Source organism: Gossypium arboreum, chromosome 2 (assembly GCF_025698485.1).
Source record: "Gossypium arboreum isolate Shixiya-1 chromosome 2, ASM2569848v2, whole genome shotgun sequence".
Taxonomy (NCBI): Eukaryota; Viridiplantae; Streptophyta; class Magnoliopsida; order Malvales; family Malvaceae; genus Gossypium; species Gossypium arboreum.
Genome location: NC_069071.1, coordinates 44,137,420 through 44,161,223, shown reverse-complemented (window position 1 = coordinate 44,161,223; position 23,804 = coordinate 44,137,420).

Here is a 23,804-nt window from a genome sequence, read left to right as displayed (position 1 = left end):
TACCGAGTTTTCCCAAACTCACCCCTTCCTCTTCCATCCTTGCGGTGAGCCCTAGAATTGGTGGACTTGGAGTCAAGGGATTCAGAGTGGCCATGAAGATTGATTGCCGATTTTAAAAAGTTTAATATTTATTTTGGATTATTTTATTATGCTTAAAGTTGTAATAAGGTCGCTTTTTTAATTACTTATATTTTGGGGATTATTAAACTGGCTAGCACTAGGGTTCGCTTTTATAAAATCTACTTGTTTTTAAAAGATCACGATGACGCATAAAGTTTCCATAAAGTAAATGTTTTCCCAAGAAAATAAATATTTTAAGCAAACGATTTGCAACCTTAATCATTTTCTTAAGCTGGTCATAATCAACGGTTTTCTCAAAATTATACGAGATGTTAGAGTGTGGCAATGGCGGTGTGCATGTCTAGGATTGGATCCGAAGAGAGCTTGGTACTTAAGCAGTCCGACGGACTCACCTCCTCTTCTTCCCGGTTTCCTACCCGTGCGTAGCTTCCATTCACTTTAACTTACTTTTAAAAGTGTCTTTACAACACCAACTCAGCTTTTCCATACTAAGTGTTTTGAACGCATCAATGTGGCGCATCGATCCGGTCATAACATCCAGTGCGGGTTTGGGGTGTTACATTTAGTGGTATCGAGCCTAGGTTGCAACAACTCGATCAGGATCGGGTCCGAAAATCTTTTCAAAAACTTGGGCCTAAGAAGGGTATTTTTGGAAATAGTAAGTTTTTCAAGATGTTCAAGTTTTTCTATTTGTTAAACGGGTTAAATCAATAGTTTTAAAATAAAAGTGTTTCCAAATGAAATTTTTTATTTTCGTAAACAAAAACATGGTTTTTAATTTTACGTGGATGATAAGGAAGTGGCACACCGAATCCCGACACCAAGTCTCAGAAGTGATCTTTTTCGCTTTAAGTATTTATATGGAACTGCATCTTAAATAATACCGCAGATAGTATTGAGCCTTAGAGATAGAGCTATTGATGATGTAGTATTAGGACTACAAGACCGAAACCGTAGCTAAATTATGATTGCGCCGAATAACTCAAAACTCTATCTGCTCATAAGATATTCAGTAATAAACAAAGAAACCAAGAAACTAATGTCATAAAATTCGTGTCGATAAATCGTTATGAGTACAAGGGCTACTCGAGGAAGAGGCCGTGGTCGAGGCCGAGGTAGCACTCAAGCTGGATCTGCGTCATCCGAACACATGCCGGTGGCGGGTACGCCCACCACCGATTAATGAAAATGGGCGTATGACCAGACTCTGGGGATGACGCTTTGTCTCGTGCCATGTTGAGGGTTTTGGAAAGGGTGGCTGGAGCTAACGTCGGGCCCATGAATAGAGGGTCCATTTCTAAATGACTTCGGGCCAACGAGCTGAGATTTTTAGGGGCATATCTGGAGTGGCCCCAAATGTGGCTGAGTATTGGTTGGAAGCCACAGAGCGGATCATGGACGACCTGGACTGCTCAGGAGAGCAAAAGTTGAAAGGGCGATGTCGTTGTTTGCGGGATGAAGCGATCGATGGTGGATTATCGTGAGAGAAGGTACCCCGGTGAGAGGGTAACATGGGAGCTGTTCAAACAGACCTTTAAGGCAAAATATGTTGGAGCTAGCTATGTCGATGCACGCAGAAAGGAGTTCCTGAATTTGACTCAGGGAAATAAGACCATTGCTGAATATGAGGCGAGTTTCTACGATTGAGTCGGTATGCTAATGGCATCGTTTCCACTGAGTACGAGCGCAGCGTACGTTTTGAGGATGGCCTTAGAGATGAGTTAAGGGTGCTCATAGCTCCGCAGAGGGAGCGAGATTTCGCTGCACTAGTAGAGAAGGCTAAGATAGCCGAGGAAGTGAAGCAAACCGAACGGAGGAATCGTGATAAGGATCGGAATCGGTTCAGGAGGGATGCTGGACCAGCGGGTGCTGTAAATCGAAATGTTAAGAGAGCTAGGATGGAGGAACCGTTCGGCGATTCCCGGTGAACACGGTAGACCGCAAGCTTATGGAGATTGCGGCGTAATGCATCAAGGAGAGTCTTTGGGCGTTCGGGGCTTGTTTTCGTTGTGGTCTAAGGAGCATAGGATTAAGGATTGTCCTAGGAGGGCCACTCAGCTCGGTGGCGAACAAGGGCCGAGCGACCGCTCAACTCAGTGAGGGATGGACCGCCGCTGCCAAGAGGTCGTGGACAAGGTCGCGGTGGTAATGGCCGTGGACGTGAGGCACCCGGTAGGGGTATTGGTAACGCGGATGCTCGTCAGCCAGCTTTGGTGTATGCTGCTCGTCGCCGCGAGGAAGGTGGCGCACCTGATGTCATAACTGGTACGTTTTTTATCTATGGTGTACCTTACACTGCTTTGATTGATGTGGGATCAACCCATTCGTATGTGGCATATAACATTTCTGGGGCACTGGGCGTGCACTTCGAGGAGACTGTATGTGGGGTGTCTGTGATAAGTCCTTTAGGTCATTCGGTTAAGGTAGAGAAACTCTTCAAGGAGGTGCCTCTGGAGATTCAAGGCAGGGTTTTCTGTGGGGATTTGATGGAGTTACCGTTTTAGGAATTCGATTTGATACTAGGGATGGATTGGTTGACCAAGCATAAGGCAACTTTGGATTGTGCAGCTAAGAGGATGGTGTTAAAACTCACAATGATGAAAAGGTTATGATTATTGGAGAACGAAGGATTACTTATCCAATGTAGTATCGGCGTTGAGGGTCGAGAAACCGATGCAAGGGATGCGAGGCATATCGGCTTTGGTGAGCCAAGCTGAAATCGAGGATCCGATGTGGAGACCATCGAATCTGTAGGGAATTCCGGATGTTTTTCCCAAGAGCTTCTGGATTACCTCCGAATCGGGAAGTTGAGTTTGGAATCGATTTGTTGCCTGGAACGGCTCCAGTATCTATTGCACCCTATAGGATGGCTCCGAAGGAGTTGGTGGAACTGAAGGCTCAAATTCAAGAGCTATTAGATAGAGGCTTCATTAGGCCTAGTGTGTCTCCTTGGGGAGCACCGGTCCTATTTGTGAAGAAGAAGGACGGAACGATGCGCATGTGCATCGATTATCGCCAGTTGAACAAACTGACGATTAAGAATAAGTATCCACTACCAAGGATTGATGACCTGTTCGATCAACTTAGGGGAGCTTCGGTATTCTCCAAAATCGATCTTCGTTCTGGATACCATCAGCTAAGGGTAAAAGAAGGGGATATTCATAAGACAGCCTTTCGAACTCGTTATGGACATTATGAGTTTGTGGTCATGCCGCTTTGGGTGGATTTAACGCACTCGCAGCTTTTATGGATCGATGAATCGAGTATTCCAACCTTACTTGGATCGGTTTGTAGTCGCCTTTATCGACGATATCTTGGTATACTCAAACGGAGGCGAAGCATGATGAGCATCTCCGTGACAGTCTGCAAGTGTTAAGGAAAAGGAGCTCTATGCGAAATTTAGCAAGTGTGAATTCTGGTTGAGGGAGGTAACCTTCCTAGGACATGTGGTCTCTGCCGAGGGGATTAAGGTGGATCCTCGTAAAATTGAAGCGATTCTGGAATGGAAGGCACCTAGGTCAGTATCGGAAATTCAGAGTTTCCTAGGGTTGGCAGGTTACTACAGAAGGTTTGTGGAGGGCTTCTCGGTGATGGCGGCGCCTTTGACAAAGCTCATAAGGAAAGGAGTACCATTTGTCTAGACCGAGAAATAGCAAAAAGCTTTTGAACGGTTGAAAAAGGTATTGACTGAAGCGCCAGTGTTGATTCAACCGGTGTCTGGGAAGGACTTCACCGGATATAGCGATGCGTCGCATGTGGGGTTAGGTTAGCGATCGATGCAAGAGGGCAAGGTGGTCGCTTATGCATCACGACGACTTAAGGCTCATGAGGTGAATTACCCTACGCATGATTTGGAGCTAGCAGCGGTGATTTTGCATTAAAATTTGGAGACATTACTTATATGGGGAGAAGTGCATCATATACACAGATCATAAGAGCTTAAAGTATTTGTTGACTCGTAGGAGTTGAACTTTAGGCAACGAAGGTGGGTGGAGTTGCTTAAAGACTACGATCGCTCGATAGAGTACCACCCAGAAAGGCTAATGTGGTGGCGGATGCATTGAGTCGAAGGGTTGTTATGGATTTGAAAGCCTTGTTCGCACGATTAAGTCTATACGATGATGGAAGCTTGTTGGCAGAACTACAAATAAGGCCTACTTGGACTGAGCAGATTAAGGAAAAACAGTTGAAGGACGATTCATTAGCTCTTCGGTTCCAGCAAATTAAGAGTGGTGAGAACAAGGATTTTGGGTTGAACAGTGAAGGAGTTCTGTGTTTTCGTCGAAGGGTTTGTATTCTAAAGGACCCTGAATTGAGGCAGTTAATTCTAAAAGAGGCTCATGGTGGACTCTGTGCCATGCATCTTGGAGGGAATAAGTTATACCGAGACTTGCGAGAGGAGTACTGGTGGCCCGGATTAAAACGAGTGGTGACTGAATTTGTTGGGAAATGTCTGACGTGCCAGTAGGTTAAGGCTGAGCACCAACTGTAACACCCCGAACCCGAGCCCGTTGCCGGTGTCGGACACGAGGGGTTAACAAGCCAAACCCACTTATAGCACCGACCAATTTGACATTTCTAGGCAAGCTGGAAAACTGCGTCACTGTCGCCTTAAAAGGCATATCTCGAGTTAAAAAAATCAGAAACTGATTCTGTAAATTTTCCCTAAATTTAGACTCATATATACATCCCTGGATTTATTTCTAGAATTTTTGGTCGGGCCAATTGGTACAGTTTATTAGTTAAAGTCACCCATGTTACAGGGGTCAACTACACTGACCTTCGCGCGTTACAACTGGAATATCTCCCTGTACAAGGCTTCAATGCTGATTCCGTTTGTTTCTAATGAAACCAGACTCAAAAAGGAATCTTTAAATATAAGGAATGACTTCTAATTCCTTCTGGATAATTTGTTGTAAATTTTCAAATTCAAGACAGGAGATCCAGAAACCGTTCTGGCCCTGTCTCACGAGAACTTTAATATCTCTTAGTAAACTGATCATATGATCGTTTCGTTACTTTCATATGAAAATAGATCCATCAAGGTTCGTTTACATAATTTATTCACTATTTAATACCATTCCTACTATTTTTAGTGATTTTTCACATTCACGTCACTGCAGCTGGCAGCATCTGTTTTTAAGGTAGGCCTTACCTAAATTGTAGTCTCTATGGACCAACTATAGTCTTGTCATACATAGGTCCACTTATGATCATATTTAGCCATTCCAATGGCTGATCATGTGACTAACACTCCCATTCCAATCCATAATCACATCATGAAACCATATATAAATACAAACCACAAATTCGAATGGTCTAATGCCATACTCCACCTTCTGAGCCATTTTCGCATGGCCGTACACATATACATGACAAAGATACTTGAAAACAACCAAGGGTAGTCCTATACATGCCATATCCAAAATTCAACTAAAGGAGTACCAAAAGGGCTTTGATAGTGTGGTTGACTTCGACTTCGATGATCCGAATCCGATCGCTAACGAGCAAAATCTATAAAACAGAGAGCCAAAGCAACGGGTAAGCATTTTTATGCTTAGTAAGTCTCAAGTAATGAAATCGGCTTTGACTAAAGCATTACATTCACATAGCCAAATGAATCACTTTATTAATACACATTCACATAATCGTACCTACTTCACACTTCATCAATATATACATTCACAAGATATCAACCCATTTCAAGAGCTGAAAATTGTTAGTCGATTGAACGAATATTATTTCAAACGATCGACTTTTCCATTGCACATGTAAACATACCTTATCCTTTGGGCTTTTCGAGCGCATTAATTGGATTTATTACAGCAACCAACGCCACCTTCAACCCAAGCTTCTTGAATACAACCGGATATAACCACACGCATACGAATGCCCTCGGGTCTTAGCCCGGATATAACGACTTGCACAAATGCCTTCTGTATTAGCCCGGATATAACAACTTGCACAAATGCCTTCGGTATTAGCCCTGATATAACAACTTGCACAAATGCCTTCGGTATTAGCCCGGATATAGTCACTAGCACAATTGCCTTCGGTCTTAACCCGGATATAATTACTAGCATAAATGTCTTCGGACTTAGCCCGGTATCATTCAATTGCTCATGCACACATAAATCAATAATCATTACACATCCATATTTCATTTTCGTTACTAAGGCTCGAACACAAACATATCACTAGCATAATTACCTTCGGACTTAGCCCGGTACCATTCAAATACTCATACACACATATATCAATAATCATTACACATCCATATTTCATTTTCGTTATTAAGGCTCAAACACAAACATATCACTAGCATGATTGCCTTGGGACTTAGCCCGTACCATTCAAATACTCATACACACATATATCAATAATCATTACACATCCATATTTCATTTCACATAATTCAAGTAGGGTCATTATCAAGACTTACCTCGGATGTTGTCGAACGGCTTCAACGGCTATTCGATCACTTTTTCCTTTCCTTTATCCAATTGTGGCCCTCTAAGCTCTTGAGCTAATTCAAACAATTTCAACTTATTAAAGTCTCACTTGCTAGCCTTGGCGAATACACATATCATTGACCCAACATCACATAACTAAGCACTTTAGTCAATTTTCTTTAATTTCGCATTTTACATTCGGCCTTAGCTCACATCAAGGTAGCCGATTACCTAATTCAAGAATAGGCATCATTATGCTTGCCTCTAACCGAATGCATGCACAACAATTCCCCTATTGTGGCGAATATGCATGTCCATGTTAGCCAATTTTATACTTCAAAACCAAACATCATCACATATAAACATATATCAAAACACAAATTTTTACCTATCATGCAACAAGCAAAAATCGCACTTATGAGCATACCATGGCCGAATACATCACACACCATCCCCTTTCAATTTTCGGTCATGGTTAAACATAGAACTCCATGTCTTACTCAAGAATGCTAAGAGAGAATTCAAGAGTAGTCAATCCATCATTACATGCATCATCAACAAGCTTCATATTTAGCATGCAATGGCTTTAACACAATATCAACCTTGGCCAAATACCATTTCCATGGCATAACAAGGATTTGAACCATGGCTAACATGAACATCAAGTTAGCAACTAAAACATGCATGAATCTCATAACACAACCTCATACATACCTTAATCTTGATGCAAGTATAGCCAAATCTCCTTCTAGATCTCTTCTAAACCAAAAATGGAGCAAAAATCCTCCCTTTTCCCTTAGTATTTTCAGCCAAAGAATTGAGAATGGATGAACAAATTTTCTCCTTTCTTTTCCTCTACTCTACGGCAACAAGGGGCATCCATCCATTTTTTTGTCAACCTTTTCTTTAATGCTAACACATTATTTAATTGCTCCCAACATGCCTCACTAACCCAACATGTTGGAAACATGTTTTCCTTTGCCCATCACACCCATCTTGGCCGGCCACTATAGAATAATTTGGGCAATTTTGACATGCAAGTCCACCTTTGTGTCAACATGCACAAATAAGCCATTACAAATTAGCCTATCATTTTTTTACCATGTTTCACCTTGATCCCTATTTAATAATTTCTCATACATTTGGTAAAATTAGAGAATGAAACTTCCACATATTCATGTACACACATAGTAAGCATAAAATATAACAATTAATTATTTTTATGCCTCGGTTTTGTGGTCCCGAAACCACATTCCGACTAGGGTCGTTTTGGGGCTGTCACAACTCTCCCCCACTTAAGAAATTTTCGTCCCCGAAAATCTTACCGGTAAATAGGGTTGGGTATCGCTCTTTCATAGAGTTCTCGGTTTCCCAAGTAGCTTTTTCTATCCCGTGTTTGAGCCATAACACTTTCACTAGCGGAACCCGCTTGTTTCGCAACTCTTTCACTTCACGTGCTAGGATACGAATCGGTTCTTCCTCATAACTCATATTGGCTTGAATTTCAACCTCTGATGGACTAATCACATGTAACGGATCAGATCTATATCGTCGAAGCATCGAAACATGAAAGACGCCGTGAATCTTTTCGAGTTCGGGGCAAAATCAATCGACACGCGAATCGGGCCAACTCGTTCGGAGATTTCAGACGCCTAATGAACCTCGGACTCAATTTGCCTTTACGGGCAAATCGAGTATCTTTTCCAAGGCGAAACCTTAAGAAACACTTTATCTCCCACGATACTCGATGTCTTTTCGTTTCAGATCCGCTGCACGACTTCGACGATCGGAGGCTATCTTCGGACTTTCACTTTCTGCTCAAAGATCTTTAATCAAATCCACCCCGAAAATTTTGCTTTCATCGAGCTCAGTCCAAAACAATGGTGTACGACATTTGTGACAGCCCAAAATTCACCCTAGTCGGAAGGTGGTCTCGGGACCACAAAACCGAGGCATAAAAATAATTAAAAATTTATTTTGATGCCTATAATATGTGTGTGCTCATGTATGACATTTTATGATGATTGATTTAGTGTTATAAGGGTGAATTCCACAAGAAAGGACTTAGTAATGAACTTTGAAAGTATGATAGGAAATGTGTGATGACTAATTAAAGCATGCATGCAAAATAATGGACTTGCATGTCAAATTCCCCTTTTATAGGTGGTGGCGGCCATGACAAGGAGGATGGGCTAAACATGTCATGAAACATGTTTTGTTGGTGCATTAGGGTGAAATAATAAACAAAGGTGTATGGGTGATAAAAATGAAAAAAAATGTGTGTGAGTGTGGTAATCCCCCATTGCCGTGAGTTGTAGAGAAGGAAAGAAAAAATTTTGTTCATCCTTTCTTTAAGCCAAAACTAAGGAAGAAGGAGGATTTTTGCTTCATGCTTGGTTTGGAAGAGATCTAGAAGGAGATTTGGCTAAGTTTGCATCAAGATTAAGGTATGTATGAGGTTGTGTTAGGAGTTTCATGCATGTTTTGGTTGCTAACTTGATGTGCATGTTAGCCATGGCTCAAATCTTTGTTAAGCCATGGAAATGGTATTTGGCCAAAGTTGTTATGGTGATAAAGCCATTGCATGCTAAGTGTGAAGCTTGATGATGATGCATGCAATGATGGATTGTCTACTCTTGAGTAAGATTTTGAGCTTTCTTTTGTTTTATCATGATTGAAGTTGAAAAGGAGCATGATTGTCATATTCGCCATGATGCATTCATGAGCATGGTTCATGCTTCTTGCATGTTAGTTAAAATTTGTGTTTTGGATGGCTATGGACACCTTGAAATTCGCCATGCTCATATATGTATATATATGTTTGCACATGATGTTTTGGTTATGAAGGAAGTGATGAATAAGTTTGTTTAAAGAAGAAGATGTTGAAGAATAATTGTGAAATTGTAAGCACATTCTGCCTAGCACACATATGAGTGCTTGATGCTATATTGTAAGTTTTGAGCTACAATATGCAAAGCATTAACTAGTAAAATGCATGCTGTTTTTGTGTGGTATTATGCATAATTGGCCTCAACATGGACAAGTATATTCGGCCTTGGGTAGCCTATTGAAGGCCTTAGCTTTTCCTTGATGCTCTAATAAATTGTATTGAATTGCTTGATGTAGTATAAAATGTGCATGACCATTGTGTATTCAAGCTAAAGGGTGGCCATATGACCATTTAAATTCCTTGTCATATTCGCCATAAGCTAGCACAATGAGGTTTTGATAAATTGAATTTGTTTGAATTAGCTCAAGAGCTAAGAGGGCCACAATTGGACAAGGGAAGGAAAAAGTGATCGAATAGCCGTAAAAGCCGTTCGACAACATCCGAGGTAAGTCCTCAAGAAGTGACCTTACTTGAATTATGTGGAATGAAATATGGATGTATTGATTATTGATTTATGTGTGTATGAGTATTCAATGATACCCGCTAAGTCCCAAGGCGATTATGTTAGTGATTATAATTGTGTTTGAGCCTTAGTAACGAAAATAAATATGTATGTCCAATGATTATTGATGTATGTGTGCATGAGAAATTGATTGATATCCTGCTAAGCCTCAAGACAATTATGCTGGAAATTATAACCGGTTAAGACCAAGGCAATTGTGCTAGTGGCTACATCCGGCTAAGACCAAGGCATTCGTATGCGAGTCATTCTATCCGGCTAAGACCAAGGCATTTGTGCAAATCGTGATATCCGGGTTAAGTCCCGTAGGCCTTGGTGCGGGTTACCATAACCGGCTATGTCCCGGCGATTGATCGAGTAGCGACATCCGTTAAACTCAAGGTATGTGATTTGAAAATTATAAGCTTGCTGGAAAATTTCAGCTAATGCACTTGTGAAATTTCCCAATGACAAGGTAAGTGCGGTGTGCTTTGCGCGCTAGGAGTAAGAGCGTGAATATCCGCTCCTATGATGGAACGAGTTATCGGCCTTAATGAAGCCGTTATTTGTGTATGAACATAAGAGTTGGGATGGTGAAGTAAGTATGATTATGTGAATGTGCATTAATGAAATGATGCATCTAACTATGTGAATGTATTGCTGTAATTAGAGTTGATTATATTCCTTGAGACTTACTAAGCATAAAATGCTTACTCCGCCGCTTTGGCTCTCGCTTTTCTAGATTTCGCCGATAGCAATCGGATTCGGGATCGTTGAAGTCAAGTCATCCACACTATCAAGCCCCATTTTGGTATAAATTCTTGGTTGAACTTGAAATGGCATGTATAGGACTACCCTTGTTGGTTTAAATATGTTATGACGTATATGTGTACGGCCATGCGAAAATGGCTCGTAATAGTGAAGTATCAACTTAAACTATTTGCTGTTTGTATATATATATGGTGTCATGATGTGACTATGAATTGAAATGGGAATGTTGGTCACATGATCAGCCATTGGCATGGTTAAAATGATCATATGTGGACCTATGTAAGGCAAGACTAGTTGGTTCATGGAGACTACAAAATAGGTAAGACCTACCTTAAAACAGATGCTGCCAGCTGCAGTAACGTGAATGTGAAAATCACCAAAATTTGTAGGAATGGTATTAAATAGTGAATCAGCTATGTAAATGAACATTGATGAGTCTATTTTCATATGGAAGAAACGAAATGGTCATAGGAGTTACATGTTAAGAGATATTAAAGCTATTGTGAGACAGGGCCAGAACGGTTTCTGGGTTCCCTGTCGCAACTTTAAAAATTTACTATAAATTATCCAGAAATAATTAGGAGACATACCTTATATGTACAGATTCCATTTTGAGTGTAGTTTCATTAGAAACAAACGTCACCAGCATTAAAGCCCTGTACAGAGAGATATTCAAGTTATACGACGCGAAGGTCAGAGCAGTCGATCCCTGTAACATGGGTGAATTTAACTAATAAACTGTACCAATTGGCCCGACCAAAATTCTAGAAATAAATCCATGGATGGATATATGAGTCTAAATTCAGGAAAATTTACGAAACCAGTTTCCGAGTTTTGAAACTCGAGATATGATTTTAAAGGCGACAGTGACGCAGTTTTTCCAGCCTGACTGAAATGTCCAATGGATGGGCAAAACAAGTGTACTTGGCTTTGCTAACCCCTCGTGTCCGACACCGGCGATGGTCTCGGGTTCGGGGTGTTACAATTTTATTGGTATCAGAGCCACGGTTTAGTCGATTCTAGGACTACCGTGAGGTGTTTGGGGTCTAGCTATACATGCCATTAAATTATGAATCGATAGTGTGGTGATTTCGACAATTTGACTTTGAGTTTGTTTATAGCAATGGATCCCGATCCCAACCGAGCAATAGCTGATGATGTGGAGAGTGTGGCTTCTGCTCGCACAAGGGACAGCGCCATGGACTCTCAACCTATGGCCAGCAATCCGAATGATGAGGCTAGGCAAGCCTTTTATAGTGTGATGAACGAATGGTTTAATCAATACATTCGAACTAACACGGCTGTCCCACAACCTCCATTCCCGACAAATGCAACCTCAAGACCTACAATACCTCCGTGAATCTGACCAAATAAGGTCAAGTAAGCCCCAATCGATAGGATTCAAAACATGGGGCCACTGAATTTAAAGCTACGGATGATGATGATGCGAACGAGCTGAATTTTGGTTGGACAACACTATCCGGTGCTCGATGAGCTATCTTGTACACCGATGAGTGCTTAAAGTGTACCATCTCCTTGCTACGTGATTCCACCTACTATTGGTGGAGTACTCGACTTCGTGGTACCTAGAGAGCAAGTGACTTGGGAATTCTTTCAAACCAAGTTCAAAAAAAAAGTATATCGATCGAGATTCATCGCCAAAAGCGAAGGGAATTTCTTGATCTTAAGCAAGGTTCTATGTCTGATACCGACTATGAACGAAAATTTGTGAGGCTTAGCCGATCGCGTGAGAATGCATTTCGTCCGGCTATTATGTGTAAACGCTTGAGGATGGGCTGAATGATGATATAAGGATGTTCGTTGGCATTCTCGAAATACGAGATCGTAGTACTTATTGAGCGAGCTTGTAAAGTCGAAGAGCTTAGAAAGGAGAAACAAAAAGCTGATGTGGGAACTAGAGAATTCGAAGAGGTCCTCGAGAAAGTCTCTTCAACAGCAATCAAGAGATTTCGAGATGATGTGAACCGTCTAGAGGCGCTTTGGGCTTTTCTAGACGAGGACGCGATCGACCCTGTGACCACACGAGTCACTTCGATCGCCAATGGTGGAAATGATCGCCGAGAGGGCGAGTGTCAACATTGTGGCAAATGGCATTCGGGAGCTGTTGGTTTCGTGATCGCTCCTGCTATAAGTGTGGATCGGCCGACCACTTTAGGAAGGATTGCCCGAGGATGCTTGAATGTAATGTGAGTCGAGTGGAAACTCGGGTGCTACCATCGCCGAGGTAGGCCACCTAGAAATATGGGCAATGTCGATGGCGGTCGAGAGGATCTAGAGATGCTACCATCGATCCGAGGCTCGTGCTCCTGCGAGGACTTATGCCATATGCGCACGAGGAGGATGCCTCTCCGGATGTCATTACGGTGCTTTCACTCTTTTCAATACTAATGTGATTGCTTTGATTGACCCCGGTTCTACTCAATCTTATATATGTGAAACCTTAGCATCCAAGAAGACTTTGCCTATTGAGTCTCTCGAGTTTGTAATTCGGTGTCAAACCCTTGGGTCATTACGTGCTTGTCAACAAAGTGTGCAAGAAAAGTCCCCTAGTGTTCCGAGGTTCTTGTTTCCGGCGGACTTGATGCTTTTGCCGTTCGATGAATTCGACGTTATTCTTGGTTTGGATGGGTTGACCATGCACGATGCGGTCATAAATTGCAAAAGCAAGACTATCGATTTGAGTGCGTGAATAACGAGATAATTCGGGTTAAGTCTACGGACTTAAAGGGTTGCCACCGTAATATCGCAATGTTGGCCCGAAAATATGTAAGAAAAGAGTGCGGCGTACCTTGCGACGTGCTTTCGATGACAAGGAATCGAAAAAGAAACCCGAATCTGTGCCTGTGGTTTGTGAATACCCGGATGTTTTCCACAAGAATTGCCGGTTTACCACCTGCTCGGAAATAGAATTTGGCATCGAATTGGTACTGGTACCACTCCAATTCGATAGCTCCGTGTCGTATGGCACCAACGGAATTAAAGGAGTTGGAAGCTCGCTTGCAAGAATTGGTGGATAGAGGTTTTGCTCGCCCGAGTTTTTCGCCTTAGGGTGCGCCGGTGTTGTTCGTGAAAAGAAGGATGGAACCATGCGGTTGCAGCATCGATTATCGCCGACTTAATAAAGCGACAATAAAGAACAAATATCCGTTGCCACGATCGATGACTTGTTCGATCAACTAAAGGAGCCTCGGTGTTCTCGAAAATAGATTTGAGATCGGGCTATTATCAATTGCGAATCCGAGATTCTGACGTACCCAAGACGCCTTGAATCGAGATATGGTCACTATGAGTTCCTAGTGATGCCGCTTTGGGCTCACTAATGCCCTCACGCGTATTTATGGATTTAATGAATCGGATCTTTAGACCATATTTGGATCGATTCAGAGTCGTGTTCATTGATGACATCTTGGTCTATTCAAGAAATGAGACCGAACATGCTTAACACTGCGGTTAGTGTAAATTTTACGGATAAGCAATTATATGCTAAGTTCAGCAAGTGTGAGTTCGGTTAAGAGAGGTTAGCTTCTTGGGTCATGTGGTATCTCAGACGGGTATTCGAGTCGAATTCAATAAAATTTCAGCCATACTTAATTGGAAGCCTCCGAGAAATATTACGAGGTTCGAGCTTTTGGGGCTTGCTTAGGTTATTACCGACGATTTGTAAAGGCTTCTCAACGATAGCCACGCCGATGACGGTTACTCCAAAAGGATGTTAAGTTCGAATGGATGAGAAATGCCAAAAGTTTCGATCAATCTGAAAACTTATTTGATCAAGCCCCAATTCTAGTGCAACCCGAGTCCGCAAAGAGTTTGTCATCTATAGCGACGCCTCTCTACTTGGGTTAGGTTATGATTAATGCAAGAAGGTCGAGTTGTGGCCTGTGCGTCGAGGCAATTAAAGCCACATGAGAAAAATTATCCGACTCATGATCTCGAATTGGTCGCCATCGATTCGCCTTAAAGATTTGGCGACATTACTTATTTGGTGAAAGGTGCCATGTATACTCGGATCACAAAAGTCTCAAATATTTGATGATCCAAAGAGACTTAAATCTGCGACAAAGACGTTGGCTCGAGCTGTTAAAGGATTACGAGCTGGTCATTGACTATCACCCGGAAAGGCGAGTGTGGTTGCGGATGCCTTGAGTCGTAAATCATTATTCGCTTACGAGCGATGAACGTGCACTTGTCTGCTTGATCCGATAGTGTGTTAGTAGCTGAATTGAAAGCCAAACCACTATTGATACATCAAATTCGAGAAGCTCAGAAAGTCGACGACGAGTTGGCTGCAAAACGGGCTGAGTGTGTTCCGAACAAGGATTCAGAGTTTCAAATCGATGATGACGATTGTTTGAGGTTCAAAAGTCGTCTGTGTGTTCCAAAGAATTCGGAACTCATTTCGATAATTTTGAATGAAGCCCATTGTAGCCGAATGGCAATCCACCCGGGGAGTACGAAGATGTACAATGATTTGAAACGTCGGTTTTGGTGGCATGGTATGAAGTGAGACATCTCCGACTTTGTTTCGAGATGTTTAATATGTCAACAAGTGAAAGCGGAACATCGGTGCCTTGAGATTACTTCAGCCAATCACGATACCCGAGTGGAAATGGGATCGAGTCACAATGGACTTTGTATCCGGACTGCCATTGTCAGCAAGTAAGAAGGATGCGGTTTGGGTCGTGGTAGATCGATTGACTAAGTCGGCCCACATTGTCTCCATACGTACGGATTTTTCAATGGACAAATTAGCTGAATTGTACGCTTTCTCAGTTGTGAGATTACACGGGTGCCTATTTCCATCGTGTCGGATAGAGATCCGAGATTTACCTCGCGATTTTGGAAAAAGTTGCAAGAAGCTTTGGGTACCAAGTTGCATTTCAGACCGCCTTTCACCCCCAAACCGATGGTCAATCCGAGCGGATAATTCGGATACTTGAGGATATGTTAAGATGTTGCGTCCTCGAGTTTAGTGGTTCATGGGAACGGTATTTGCCGTTGATTGAATTCGCTTACAACAACAACTTTTCAATCAAGTATTAAGATGGCACCCTCGAGGCCTTGTACGGTCGTAAATGCCGGACACCATTGTTTTGGACCGAGCTCGGTGAAAGCAAGATTTTCGGTGGATTTGATTAGGGATGCTGAATGAAAGTGAAAGTAATCCGTGAAAGTCTAAAGATAGCCTCCGATCGTCGAAGTCGACGCGACTGAAGCGTAAGGATATCGAGTATCGTGGGTGATAAAGTGTTTCTCAAGGTATCGCCTTGGAAAAAGATACTCGATTCTACCGTAAGGGCAAGTTGAGCCTGAGGTTCGTTGGGCCATATGAGATATCCGATCGAGTCGATCCAGTGGCATATCGTTTGATTTTGCCCCCTGAACTCGAAAAGGTTCACGATGTCTTTCACGTTTCGATGCTTCGATGCTATAGATCCGATCCATCGCACGTGATTAGTCCATCAGAAATTGAAATTCAAGCTAATATGAGTTATGAGGAAGAACCGATTCGTATCCTATCACGAGAAGTGAAAGAGTTGTGAAACAAGCGGGTTCCGCTAGTAAAAGTGTTATGGCTCAAGCACGGGATAGAAGAAGCTACTTGGGAGACTGAGAAGTCTATGGAAGAGCGATATCCAAACCTATTTACGGTAAGATTTTCTGGGGACGAAAATTTCTTAAGTGGGGAGAGTTGTGACAGCCAAAATTGACCCTAGTCGGAAGGTGGTCTCGGGACCACAAAACCGAGGCATAAAAATAATTAAAATTTATTTTGATGCCTATAATATGTGTGTGCTCATGTATGACATTTTATGATGATTGATTTAGTGTTATAAGGGTGAATTCCACAAGAAAGGACTTAGTAATGAACTTTGAAAGTATGATAGGAAATGTGATGACTAATTAAAGCATGCATGCAAAATAATGGACTTGCATGTCAAATTCCCCTTTTATAGGTGGTGGCCGCCATGACAAGGAGGATGGGCTAAACATGTCATGAAACATGTTTTGTTGGTGCATTAGGGTGAAATAATAAACAAAGGTGTATGGGTGATAAAAAATGAAAAAAAAATGTGTGTGAGTGTGGTAATCCCCCCATTGCCGTGAGTTGTAGAGAAGGAAAGAAAAAATTTTGTTCATCCTTTCTTTAAGCCAAAACTAAGGAAGAAGGAGGATTTTTGCTTCATGCTTGGTTTGGAAGAGATCTAGAAGGAGATTTGGCTAAGTTTGCATCAAGATTAAGGTATGTATGAGGTTGTGTTAGGAGTTTCATGCATGTTTTGGTTGCTAACTTGATGTGCATGTTAGCCATGGCTCAAATCTTTGTTAAGCCATGGAAATGGTATTTGGCCAAAGTTGTTATGGTGATAAAGCCATTGCATGCTAAGTGTGAAGCTTGATGATGATGCATGCAATGATGGATTGTCTACTCTTGAGTAAGATTTTGAGCTTTCTTTTGTTTTATCATGATTGAAGTTGAAAAGGAGCATGATTGTCATATTCGCCATGATGCATTCATGAGCATGGTTCATGCTTCTTGCATGTTAGTTAAAATTTGTGTTTTGGATGGCTATGGACACCTTGAAATTCGCCATGCTCATATATGTATATATATGTTTGCACATGATGTTTTGGTTATGAAGGAAGTGATGAATAAGTTTGTTTAAAGAAGAAGATGTTGAAGAATAATTGTGAAATTGTAAGCACATTCGGCCTAGCACACATGAGTGCTTGATGCTATATTGTAAGTTTTGAGCTACAATATGCAAAGCATTAACTAGTAAAATGCATGCTGTTTTTGTGTGGTATTAAGTGCATAATTGGCCTCAACATGGACAAGTATATTCGGCCTTGGGTAGCCTATTGAAGGCCTTAGCTTTTCCTTGATGCTCGAATAAATTGTATTGAATTGCTTGATGTAGTATAAAATGTGCATGACCATTGTGTATTCAAGCTAAAGGGTGGCCATATGACCATTTAAATTCCTTGTCATATTCGCCATAAGCTAGCACAATGAGGTTTTGATAAATTGAATTTGTTTGAATTAGCTCAAGAGCTAAGAGGGCCACAATTGGACAAGGGAAGGAAAAAGTGATCGAATAGCCGTAAAAGCCGCTCGACAACATCCGAGGTAAGTCCTCAAGAAGTGACCTTACTTGAATTATGTGGAATGAAATATGGATGTATTGATTATTGATTTATGTGTGTGAGTATTCGAATGATACCCGGCTAAGTCCCGAAGGCGATTATGTTAGTGATTATAATTGTGTTTGAGCCTTAGTAACGAAAATAAATATGTATGTCCAATGATTATTGATGTATGTGTGCATGAGAAATTGATTGATATCCGGCTAAGCCTCAAGACAATTATGCTGGAAATTATAACCGGTTAAGACCAAAGGCAATTGTGCTAGTGGCTACATCCGGCTAAGACCAAGGCATTCGTATGAAGTCATTCTATCCGGCTCGACCGAAGGCATTTGTGCAAATCGTGATATCCGGGTTAAGTCCCGTAGGCCTTGGTGCGGGTTACCATAACCGGCTATGTCCCGGGCGATTGATCGAGTAGCGACATCCGGTTAAACTCGAAGGTATGTGATTTGAAAATTATAAGCTTGCTGGAAAATTTCAGCTAATGCACTTGTGAAATTTCCCAATGACAAGGTAAGTGCGGTGTGTGCTTTGGCGCTAGGAGTAAGAGCGTGAATATCCGCTCCTATGATGGAACGAGTTATCGGCCTTAATGAAGCCGTTATTTGTGTATGAACATAAGAGTTGGGATGGTGAAGTAAGTATGATTATGTGAATGTGCATTAATGAAATGATGCATTTAACTATGTGAATGTATTGCTGTAATTAGAGTTGATTATATTCCTTGAGACTTACTAAGCATAAAATGCTTACTCCGCTTTGGCTCTCGCTTTTCTAGATTTCGCTCGATAGCAATCGGATTCGGGATCGTTGAAGTCAAGTCATCCACACTATCAAGCCCCCATTTTGGTATAAATTCTTGGTTGAACTTGAAATGGCATGTATAGGACTACCCCTTGTTGGTTTAAATATGTTATGATGTATATGTATACGGCCATGCGAAAATGGCTCGTAATAGTGAAGTATCGACTTAAACTATTTGCGGTTTGTATATATATATGGTGTCATGATGTGACTATGAATTGGAAATGGGAATGTTGGTCACATGATCAGCCATTGGCATGGTTAAAATGATCATATGTGGACCTATGTAAGGCAAGACTAGTTGGTTCATGGAGACTACAAAATAGGTAAGACCTACCTTAAAAACAGATGCTGCCAGCTGCAGTAACGTGAATGTGAAAAATCACCAAAATTTGTAGGAATGGTATTAAATAGTGAATCAGCTATGTAAATGAACATTGATGAGTCTATTTTCATATGGAAGAAACGAAATGGTCATAGGAGTTACATGTTAAGAGATATTAAAGCTATTGTGAGACAGGGCCAGAACGGTTTCTGGGTTCCCTGTCGCAAATTTAAAATTTACTAAAATTATCCAGAAAGAATTAGGAGACATACCTTATATTTACAGATTCCATTTTGAGTCTAGTTTCATTAGAAACAAACGGCACCAGCATTAAAGCCCTGTACAGAGAGATATTCAAGTTATACGGCGCGAAGGTCAGAGCAGTCGATCCCTGTAACATGGGTGAATTTAACTAATAAACTGTACCAATTGGCCCGACCAAAAATTCTAGAAATAAATCCATGGATGGATATATGAGTATAAATTCAGGGAAAATTTACGAAACCAGTTTCCGAGTTTTGAAACTCGAGATATGATTTTTAAGGCGACAGTGACGCAGTTTTTCCAGCCTGACTGGAAATGTCCAATGGATGGGCAAAACAAGTGAACTTGGCTTGCTAACCCCTCGTGTCCGACACCGGCGATGGTCTCGGGTTCGGGGTGTTACAACATTTATGCCCGTAGAAGGCCTCGTAAGGTGCCTTCTTAATACTTGATTGAAAACTATTGCTGTAAGCGAATTCAATCAAAGGCAAATACCGTTCCCATGAACCACTGAACTCGAGGATGCAACATCTCAACATATCCTCAAGTATTTGAATTATCCGCTCGGATTGACCATCGGTTTGGGGGTGAAAGGCGGTGCTGAAATGCAACTTGGTACCCAAAGCTTCTTGCAACTTCTTCCAAAATCGCGAGGTAAATCTCGGATCTCTATCCGACACGATGGAAATAGGTACCCCGAGTAATCTCACAATCTGAGAAACGTACAATTCGACTTGTTTGTCCATTGAAAAATCCGTACGTACGGGGACAAAGTGAGCCGACTTAGTCAATCTATCTACCACGACCCAAATCGTATCCTTCTTACTCGCTGACAACGGCAGTCCGGATACAAAGTCCATTGTGACTCGATCCCATTTCCACTCGGGTATCGTGATCGGCTGAAGTAATCCTGAAGGCACTTGATGTTCCGCTTTCACTTGTTGACATATTAAACATCTCGAAACAAAGTCGGAGATGTCTCGTTTCATACCATGCCACCAAAACCGATGTTTCAAGTCGTTGTACATCTTCGTACTCCCCGGGTGGATTGCCATTCGGCTACAATGGGATTCGTTCAGAATTATCGAAATAAGTTCCGAATTCTTTGGAACACACAGAAGACTTCTGAACCTCAAACAATCGTCATCATCGATTTGGAACTCCGATTCCTTGTTCGGAACACACTCAGCCCGTTTTGCAACCAACTCATCGTCATCTTTCTGAGCTTCACGAATTTGATGAGTCAATAATGGTTTGGCCTTTATTTCGGCTATTAACACATTGTCGGGTAGAATAGACAAGTGTACATTCATAGCCCGTAAAGCAAGCGAAGATCTTGACTTAAGGCGTCGCAACCACATTAGCCTTTCCCGGATGATAATCAATGACAAGCTCCTAATCTTTTAACAACTCGAGCCAACGCCTTTGTCGCAGATTTAAGTCTCTTTGAGTCATCAAATATTTGAGACTTTTGTGATCCGAATACACATGGCACTTCTCACCAAATAAGTAATGTCGCCATATCTTTAAGGCGATTACGATGGCAGCCAATTCGAGATCATGGGTCGGATAATTTTTCTCATGTGGCTTTAATTGTCTCGACGCGTAAGCCACAACTCGCCCCTCTTGCATCAATACGCAACCCAACCCAAGTAGGGATGCGTCACTATAAATGACAAACTCTTTGCCTGATTCGTGTTGCACTAGAATTGGAGCTTCAGTCAAATAAGTTTTCAGTTGATCGAAGCTTTTCTGACATTTCTCCGTCCATTCGAACTTAGCATCCTTTTGGAGTAGCTTCGTCATTGGTGTGGCTATCGTCGAGGAACCTTTTACATATCGTCGGTAATAACCGGCAAGTCCCAAAAAGCCCCGAACCTCAGTAATATTTCTCGGAGGCTTCCTTTAGTTGATCGAACAATTCATCGATACGCGGTAACGGATATTTGTTCTTTATTGTCACTATTATTAAGCTGACGATAGTCGATGCACAGCCTCATGGTTCCGTCCTTCTTTTTCACAAACAACACTGATGCACCCCAAGGTGAAAAACTCGGACGAGCAAAACCTCTATCCACCAATTCTTGCAACTGAGCTTTCAACTCCTTTAATTCCGTTGGTGCCATACGATGCGGCTATCGAAGTTGGAGTGGTACCAGGTACCAATTCGATGCCAACTCTATTTCCCGTACATGTAACACCCCGAACCCGAGACCATCGCCGGTGTCGGACACGAGGGGTTAACAAGCCAAATCCACATATTTCGCCCACCAATTGACATTTCCAGTCAGGCTGGAAAACTGCGTCACCGTCGCCTTAAAAATCATATCTCGAGTTTCAAAACTCAGAAACTGGTTTCGTAAATTTTTCCTGAATTTAGACTCATATATCCATACATGGATTTATTTCTAGAATTTTTGGTCTGGCAAATTGGTACAGTTTATTAGTTAAAGTCACCCATGTTACAGGGATCGACTGCTCTGACCTCCGCGTGTTACAACTTGAATATCTCTCTGTACAGGGCTTTAATACTGGTGCTGTTTGTTTCTAATGAAACTAGACTCAAAATGTAATCTGTAAATATAAGGCATGACTCCTAATTCTTTCTGGATAATTTATAGTAAATTTTTAAACTTGAGACAGGGGACCCAGAAACCGTTCTGGCCCTGTCTCACAATAGCTTTAATATCTCTTAACATGTGACTCCTACGACCGTTTCGTTTCTTCCATATGAAAGTAGACTCATCAAGGTTAATTTACATAGCTTATTCACTATTTAATACCATTCCTACAAATTTTGGTGATTTTTCACATTCACGTTACTGCAGCTGGCAGCATCTGTTTTTAAGGTAGGTCTTACCTATTTTGTAGTCTCCATGAACCAACTAGTCTTGCCATACATGGGTTCACATATGATCATTTTAACCATACCAATGGCTGATCATGTGACCAACACTCCCATTTCCAATCCATAATCACATCATGACACCATATATATATATACAAACCGCAAATAGTCTAAGTTCAGATTTCACTTTTACGAGCCATTTTCGCATGGCCGCATACATATACATCACAACATATTTGAACCAACAAGGGTAGTCCTATACATGCCATTTCAAAGTTCAACCAAAAATTTATACCAAAATGGAGGCTTTGATAGTGTAGATGACTTCGACTTTAATGATCCCGAATCCGATTGCTATCGAGCAAAATCTATAAAACAGAGAGCCAAAGCAACGGGTAAGCATTTTTATGCTTAGTAAGTCTCAAGGAATAAAATCAGCTTTAATTAAAGCAATACATTCACATAGCCAAATGCATCATTTCATTAATACACATTCACATAATCATTCTTACTTCACACTTCAACATTATATACTTTCACAAGGTATCAACCAATTCAATAGCTGAAATTGCTAGTCGATTGAGCGAATGTTGCTCAAGCATGTCGACTTTTCCAATGCACATATAATCATACCTTATTCTTTGGGCTTTTCGAGCGCATTAATGGAATTTATTACAGCAGCCAACACTCACCTCCAGCCCAAGCTTCTTCGAATACAACCGGATATAACCACGTGCACGAATGCCTTGGTCTTAGCCCGGATAGAACGACTCGCACGAATGCCTTCGGTCTTAGCCCGATGTAGCCACTAGCACAATTGCCTTCAGTCTTAACCGGATATAATTTCCAGCATAAATGCCGTCTTGACTTAGCCGGATATCATTCAATTGCTCATGCACACATACATCAATAATCATTAGACATTCATGTTTCATTTTCGTTACTAAGGCTCAACACAAATGTAATCACTAGCATAATCGCCTTCGGGACTTAGCCCGGTATCATTCAAATACTCATACACATAAATCAATAATCATTACACATCCATATTTCATTTCACATAATTCAAGTAGGGTCACTTCTTGAGGACTTACCTCGGATGTTGTCGAACGGCTTTTACTACTATTCGATCACTTTTTCCTTCCCTTGTCCAATTGTGGCCCTCTAAGCTCTTGAGCTAATTCAAACAAATTCAATTTATTAAAACCTCATTATGCTAGCTTATGGCGAATATGACAAGGAGTTTAAATGGTCATATGGCCACCCTTTAGCTTGAATACACAATGGTCATGCACATTTTATACTACATCAAGCAATTCAATACAATTCATTCAAGCATCAAGGAAAAGCTAAGGCCATCAATAGGCTACCTAAGGCTGAATATACTTAGTCATACTTGCACCAATTCAACAATAAATTCCAAGATTTCCACATCATATGTGTACTAGGCCGAATGTACTTGCAATTTCACAAGCATTCTTCAACATTTTCTTCTTTAAACAAACATATTCATCACTTACTTCATAACCAAAACATCATGTGCAAACATATATATACATATATGTGCATGGTCAATTTCAAGGTGTCCCTAGCCATCCAAAACACAAATTTTAACTAACATGCAAGAAGCATGAACCATGCTCATGAATGCATCATGGCCGAATACATCACAATCATGCACCTTTCAACTTCAATCA